Raw genomic sequence first — 8,549 nt, 5'->3', positions numbered from 1 at the left:
TTAATATGTATTAAGGGATTTGTTAATGCCCGAAATGAAACTGAATTTAAAAGGCATTAAAAAAATTTCATGTGGCAATGCTGCCGAAAATCAATGAGCTGTTGACAAATTGTTTACGTCTGTGAAAATCAAAATAGATAACAACAAACTACAAAACAAAAATTTTAAGAATTTTCAAAATGAAACATTAATATTTTTATTTCCAGATGTCAAAGGAATAGAAGTGTCTGGTGTCAGTGAGACACTGAGATTTTATTGGATATGTTGGCGGCACGAAATGTAAATCCAAATACTGCCGTCTGTCAGGGAAAAAATTTAATTAAGATCCTTTTAATGTAAATTAACTCTGTCTAGGCCATTACCTTCCCGGCTGGATCTGCATAGATAATTTTCTGTCCCAGACGGTAGTACCTATTAGGAATTTCAAATACGAAATTTGAAACAATTCCACTAAAGAATATCGCTTCAAAGCTTAAAATACCGAATATGGGGAGGTAACATTATATTGACAGTTCTATGCAAGGATGTTTCTTACATAATGGGAACATATGCTGCAAATTTACAACAAAGTTGGTTAAAATTGTGACTAAGCCAGTTAAAAACCCTTTAATCTATCGGTATAGGGGATATACCAAAACGTGGACCTATATAGCTCATTTTCAATACCAAAAGTCCTGCAGAGCAAACACACATCTGAATAAAAATTCATCGACCTACTTTATTTCGTTCGAAAGCTAGAGTGATTTCCCCAGACGGACAGACATCTCTAAATTGACATTGAATTTTATGCTGATCAAGAATATATATACTTTGTGGGGTCTAAAATGCATACTAGGTGTTACAAATTTAATATACCCTCCATACTATGGTGGAGGGTATAACAAAAGAATGAGCAGAATTGCTTAAATAAAAATCAATCACCAAATAATTAAAAACAACTCTTAAATTGTCTCATAAAGATAACGAATTACAAAAAGAATTTGGTTCGGCAAAAATTTTCAAACTCTCAGTAAAAGAACTGTAAACATTTGTCGCTCGAATCGCTCTCTTTTGCAACACTTTTCAATAAAAAGATTTAATACTTTTTTTAGGTTAACCAGACATACCCATATTTTTATCGGTAGTTTCTAGCGACCATTATTGTCTTTAAAAAGAAAATATTTTTCATTTCATATTTTCATAGAACAAGAATCCAGTCCAATCAATCAATTATTTTAAACAGGCAATGTGTCGCCCTGTATTTCTAACTGATTGATAATACAACGTTCAGCGCCGTTCATTTGTTTGCTTCATCGGCGTCATAAAGTTTCATTTTAAGTGATCGACTCTGATTTCAACTTAATTAAAGGTGAGTGCGAGATAATACGAGATAAGGTGTACCATTTTAATCTTTGGTTTTGTTCTCTTGTTTTATTTGTTGATATCATTTTTTTAATTCCTTGTCTCTTGTGCATAATATTTAAAGGTAAGTCGGCGAAATAGCTAAAAAAAAATCATAATTAAATTTGTGGTCAAAACATAACAAGCGTATTGCGGTATTCTGCACGCAAACATGTTGCACATTAAGCGGTTATTATTATATAGTAAATATATAGTATATTTGAGTAGTATATGCTATTTCACATTAGAAGACGGAAAAAGTTATTGATACTTATTTTTCATTTCGAGCAGCCCATTCTGGGGTTTCTGGGTTAGTTTCTAGATTTTTGATAACATAAGAATATTAGATAAAGAAAAAGTGAGGAAAAATACTAATGAAGGATTGAGTATTTAAACTATTAAAGGGCAACGTATTGGGTTAATTTTACTAATACCTTTCAGAAGAAACAAATGCAACTGAAAGAAATATCCAAAAAATATGTTTGGATGAGTGGTTTTTGGGGACAATTGATAATGTGATAATATAACGAAACATTAAGGGAGTCATGGATTTAGAAAAATATACTGTTAATATAATTGGTAGATATCAAAACATATTGTCTAGAATCAGATCTGTACTACTACACACATCAAATACAATTTTTTGACATTACAAACAAATTGTGAAGAAAAACAATGGGGATTTGCATAAAAACGAGAGAAAGGGACAATCATGATAAAATTAAGAAGGTAAAGTCATCGTACTATTGACGTTTGTTAAGTTGCTACCATGTTAGCAACAATTAAAAATTTCCTAGGGTTATTTTTGAGATTCAGTTTTGTCCAGTGATTATAATATTTTTTAGCGTTTTTGGTCGACAACCTGTTAGATTATGTGACGTGTTATTTCATTGCATATATGTTGACACTGACATCAGCTGTTTCTTTTCATCCCATGCTTCAGCTGATTACTTATCACCTGATACCATATGTGCGCGTTAACAGGGCAATTCATAAAACACTAATTAAGTGTCCGTTATATTTAAACGATTTAAAACAGCAAACGTCTGTTTTATGTATTTTATTAAAATTTAAGCTGTCACATGACATACATATATCATTCTGGCTGGCTATACGATCGATAACTCTCGAAAGGAGCATTTGATTTATTTCAAATCATGGCTAAATTAAGAAGGTAAGGTATCTCGCGGATTTCAAAAATTTGCAAAAAAGTAATATATTGAGCAAAGGGAATAATTAATACAGGCCAAATTCGGCCTCCATAACAAAGGATCCATATTTTAGGGAAATCTATGTCGATTTTCTGTAATTTTTTTTCACATCTTTAAATTTTTGTCTTTGTAATGTGAAGTGTGAAAATAAAATAGATCCGTCCAGTCTTGTTGGTACGCCGGGCAGGCCGTCTTTATGATACCCTACACCGCTATATACATTACGTAGAGCTAACCGAAACAAATAAACGTTTATATAGGGAACTAGGAAGTGTCGCCTACTTCGTCAGCGAAAATTCCACATTCAAAATTTAGATCCGTTCACAATTTGTTCAGCTTGAAAAAAAAAATTTATCAAAACTTTATACATAGTACTAAATTTTCAGATTCTCTAGGTTTTATACGTTATTCAAGTTTTTGCTTTTTCGAAAAAATAACAGGAAAATGTTTACCTCTTACACCAAAAAGTTTTCAAAAACTTTCATTTTGAATTTTTCCGAGGAGGACATTATAAAAACCATTGCACAATGGACCCACATCCAATTTTTCTGTCCAAAATTATTTCAACGTCTGCATTTGTCAACCCTAGATACGAAAAGTGACCTCAATATCAAATTTCAGTTCTATCCCTTCACCCAATAGCAAATTGAAAAATATACAAACCAATCAACATCTCTTCATCCTAGAAACCAACTGTGATTCAAATTTAGTACATATTTTCAAAACTACCTCCATATCTCAATCCCAGATACCAAGAGAATTTAAGGATTTCGGCTCTATTCCTTCACCCAATACCAAAATTTATAACCACTTAGTACTTTTCGAACTAACAACAGACACCAAAAGTTATCTAAATATCAAATCTCCGAATTTATCTATATCCCTTCACCCAATACAAATATATATACAATACTCAAATAGAGTACCAAACAGTACTCTTCGTACAATTATACAATACATTTTCGAAACCAAATTCACGAACAGCGACCCTAATACCAAATTTCCGATTTCAAGCAGTATCCGTTCACCCCATACCAAATTGTACAAAATATAGTACTATTTGATACTTTTCGTGCTCTTGTAGTACACATTTCCAAAACCGCCTCCTTATTACAAACCAACCACCAACAGGGACCACAATAAAAAAAATCAAAATTCCAGCTTTACTCGTTCACTTTTAGCCAAACAGATCCAAATTTAGTACCATTTAGTACAGTTCGCACAATTAGTCCTCATTTTTAAAACCACCTTCATGTATCAAATTTTTAGCTGTATTCATTTACATAATACCAAATGGTACCGTTTCAGAAGTTTAGTACCATTTTAGAACTATTCGTAACCTTAAAGTTCGAATTTCAGAATGTTAGCTCTTTCCGTTTATCGAATACAAAGTATTCAATTTTAGTACATGTAAGTAATTTCCTTATTATTTTAGTACAACTTCCGAAAACCCAGCCTCACCACAAACCTAAGCACCAAGACTGACACTCATGCTAAATTTCAAGACTCTAGCTTCAGCCGTTTCATCATGGCGTTGATTCTCAGCACATATAATTTGATATCGAATGGAACTGATATATGGGAGGTATATTCTTCTCTGAATCGATTTCCACTAAATTTGATGGGGGCACTTGTGTCTGAACCGACTTTCACCAAAATACATCCTATTTGGGCTGATATTACCCTTTTGGTGAACAGTAATCGTGAAATCAGATGAAGATATATATGAGAGCTATATCAAAAAGTATTTCTATGCGATATTCGATTGCTGGTACCAAAGTGACCTTAATACAAAATCGTGTACTTGCTTCTAGACTGAATTCGGTCGGATGTACCAAAATTCAGGACATTTGGACTGATATTGGCAATTTGATATGCATGGCAGCTATATTTGATACACTTATTTCAGAGTTGTATCTGATGTCCGGTACCGGGCTTGAAACGCCAAATCGGATGAAACATATATATTTATATATATGTACATATATATATGAAGCTATAGCTATATCTGAACCGATTTTCTCAAATTTGATGTACTTGCTTTCAGACGGAATTCGGTGGAATGTATTTATTTGGTTATATATTAGCTATTTGGTGCACAATTAACCCGCATCGGTTGAAGATATATGGGAGCTATATCTAAATCTGACCCGATTACCACCAAATATTGTTTGGAAAATTTCATCTCAATCGGACAATAAATGCGACCTGCATTTTGTTTACAAGAATGCATGGACGGACCGACAGACGTACTGACCTGCATAAATCGACTCAGAAAGTGATTCTATGAAGATCCTCAAACGTAACTATGGGTCTATCTCGTTTCCTTCTCCATGTTACAAACAAATTCACAAATAAATAATACCCTTACCACTATGCGGTGTAGGGTATAAAAACTACACATTATTTTGCTGATAACGTAACAATAAATGTGAAAATAGCATTAATTCAAAATTTTGATAAAGAATGCATATAAATCACGAAAATTAGACAATTGTAATAAATCATTATTTGAAGCACGTTTTTGAAACGGAATCATCCTAAAGGGTCTTTGTCACATCAAATCATTTCGTATGCTCCTCTAATAAGCCTATAATCATAATTGTATGCCATAATAATTAACCAAAGACAAGAAATAAAAATGATAAGCCTCCTGTTGTTGTTGTTGTCTATTTGGGCAGTTTATTTTTGTCAAAAATATTGATATTTTAATAATTAAATTTAATTATGTTTTTGATCTCGAAAAAAATGTGACTCTGCACGAGTTGCCAGAAACCAGCCAATGGATGGATTATTTGGTTTTATTATCAGCAGCTTTTGGAATGAAGGTCAAACTTTCATTCTGTCTGTCTGTCTGTCTGTCTGCCTGTCTGGATATTGGACTATAAAATATGCACGCATCTACTTATTTATTTGCAGGCAGACTCAATATATGTGTGGGTGTGTTTATGTGCATATTTTGTTTTTGCATTGCATTAATTAAATGATTATGGCAAAATACTGAACACAAGCATCCTTTCTTCATCCCATAATATTGGATAACGTTTCAAAAATAGCGCCCTGTACTAGTATTGTAGTCGATAACAATTATAACCAGTAAAGAAAATCTTAAAGTCGGGCGGGCCCGATTTTGTGATACCCTACACCACTTTGCTAATTTAGTAGAGCTCCACGTAACAATTAAAAGTTTTTTATGGGAGAATTCAATCATACACCCTATGATTATAATTATAATTTAAAGTTCAAAGGAAGCATTTGTATCTTTTAAATTCGGACTTGTATTGCCCATTTGGTGCACAATTAATTAGAAATCGGATAAAAATATATATGGTAGCTATATCCAAATCGGAACCGATCTTGATAAAATTTGGCAGAAATATTTCTGAGCTGTATTTCATATATTTCCCTGGATATCGTTGTTACGGAGAGCATATTACGGCTGTGGGTAACAAATCGGATGAATAATATATATGGAAGCTATAGCTATATCTGAACCGATCTGAACCAAATTTGAAATACTAGCTTCTAGACTCAATTCGGTCGTAAGTGCCGAATTCCATCCCATTTGGGCAAATATTACACGTTTGGTGTAAAACCAAAGGTAAATTAACGAAGTTATATATGGGAGCTATGTCCAAATCCGAACCGATCTCGATAAAATTTAGCCAGGGCATTTCTGAGCTGTATTTGATTTATTTCCCCAAATATTGTTGTTACAGAGTGCATATTGCGGCTGCGGAGGACAAAAATAACAAATCGGATGAACAAAATATATTGGAGCTAAAGCTATATCTGAACCGATTTGGATCAAATTTGGCATACTTATTTAATTATTTGGTTGTATGTGCAAAATTCCATACTATTCGGGCTGATATTACACATTTGGCGAACAATAAAAGGCAAATCGGACGAAAATATATGTGGGAGCTATATCTAAATTTTTACCGATTATCTCCAATTTCAACAGGGTTCGTCCTTGGGACAAACAAATGATTTGTGCCAAATTTCATCTGGATCGGGTAATAAATGCGAACTGTACTTTGTTCACAAAAAATATATGGACAGACGGACTGACATGCATAAATCGACTCAGAAAATGATACTATGGAGATCCTCAAAAGTAACTATGGGTCTATCTCGCTTCCTTCTTCATGTTACAAACAAATGCACAAAGACATAATACCCTGACCACCTAGTGGTGTAGGGTAATAAAAAGTGAAGAGAACTGAATGTTCCTATGAGGACACCCTGCACAAAGAAATACGGGCTGCCGTTTTAAAATTTTTAGGTGAAGGTCATTATTTTTACCAAAATTAAAAGCCTCCAATTATAGTGCTAAATATTATATATGAAAAAATATTGGATCCATATACAATTTTTATACCCTCCATGATTTGTTCGTCAATCAGTTTGTAACTAATCAAAATAATAATTTTAGACCCAAACGAGCTAGGAAGATCCATATATACTTTCCTATATGGGAAACCAATATTTCGAGGTGTTACATAAATTCTGGCCCAATCAAACTTATAATACTCCCAACACATAGTGTTGTAGGGTATAAAAAGTATATATGGGGTGAGATGAAAAAACTGCAACCTACTTCAGACTGCTGTCATTTCTAAGCCATACGTCCGACAGCTGTTAAATTTATTCCAGTGACAGCTCGTTATATTGTTTACAAGCGTACAAAAACATTTTGGTGAGAATTTCCAGAAAAAAAGTTATTCGTGATGGAATTTAAGCACGATAGTGTGATTTCTTTATATTTGGCTGGAAAACCACAAGTGGCTATCGTTAGAGCACTCCAGCTTTTAAATGTGAATAAATCTTTTGTGTCTCGTACAATCGCTCGTTACCGTGATACTGGTAGCATAGCCCGACGTCAAGGAAGTGGATGAAAGAAAACATCAGCATCAGCAGAAATGGTTCGAAAAGTAAAGAAGCGATTTGATCGAAACCCGCGTCGCAGTGGCCGAAAAATGGTTCGTTAATATTTCAATATTTTATTTTAAAGACATTATTCGAGAGTCTATTATCAATAAATACTTGAATAGTGTTTGCATGCACAAGTTTTGTGCACAAGTTTTGTGTTTGAGACGTTTCTCTCCGTTGCTTCTTATCGTTAAAAGGCGGCTACTGGCGAATATTATCAAGTTGATTTAAGTTTTTTTCAATGAACTTGCAAATTTTATTATGTCCACGACATTTAGAATAAAAAATGTTTCGATACTTTATTATTGGTTTGAATAATTGACTAATTTCTACTACATTTCCCATACAAGTGTAGACGTTTATTTTTTAAGCAAAAGTAGTTTCATTAGGCCGAATTGTAGACTTATGTGTAGGATTTGTGGCGAATCAGGTACTCTCCTTTTTATACCCTACACCACAAGGTGGTCAGGGTATTATGTCTTTGTGCATTTGTTTGTAACAGGCAAAAGAAAACGAGATAGACCCATAGTTCCTTTTGATGATCTGCATAGAATCACATTCTGAGTCGATTTATGCATGTCAGTCCGTCTGTCCGTCCGTCCGTCCGTCTGTCCATGTATTGTTGTGAACAAAATGCAGGTCGCATTTATTATCCGATTGAGATAAAATTTTGCAAACAACATTTGTTTGGCCCAAGGACGAACCCTATTGAAATTGGAAATATTCGGTAAAAATTTAGATATAGCTCCCATATATATCTTCGTCCGATTTGCCTTTTATTGTGCACCAAACGTGTAATATCTGCCCGAATAGTATGGAATTTTGCACATACAACCAAATTAGGCCTGAAAATAAGTATGCCAAATTTGATCGAAATCGGTTCAGATATAGCTATAGCTACCATATATATTGTTCATCCGATTTGTTATTTTTGTCCTCCGCAGCCGTAATATGCACTCTGTAACAACAATATTTGGGGAAATATATCAAATGCAGCTCAGAAATACCTTTGCTAAATTTTAT

General features: G+C 33.6%; 1 protein-coding gene across 1 annotated transcript in view; it reads left to right on the top strand.

Annotated features, from left to right (window-relative positions):
• The first annotated feature begins 1,356 nt into the window (after positions 1-1,356).
• LOC101890498 (regucalcin) overlaps positions 1,357-8,549 on the top strand; it is a 30,777-nt gene continuing 23,584 nt past the window's right edge. The window contains exon 1 of the mRNA XM_005185984.4: positions 1,357-1,465. The gene's annotated coding sequence lies outside the window, so the exon portion shown is untranslated. The remainder of the gene's footprint in view (positions 1,466-8,549) is intronic.

This window comes from Musca domestica, unplaced genomic scaffold, assembly GCF_030504385.1.
Source record: "Musca domestica strain aabys unplaced genomic scaffold, Musca_domestica.polishedcontigs.V.1.1 14, whole genome shotgun sequence".
Classification (NCBI taxonomy): Eukaryota; Metazoa; Arthropoda; class Insecta; order Diptera; family Muscidae; genus Musca; species Musca domestica.
Note: the sequence above shows the minus strand (reverse complement) of the source record. Positions and strands in the feature narration are given on the sequence as shown.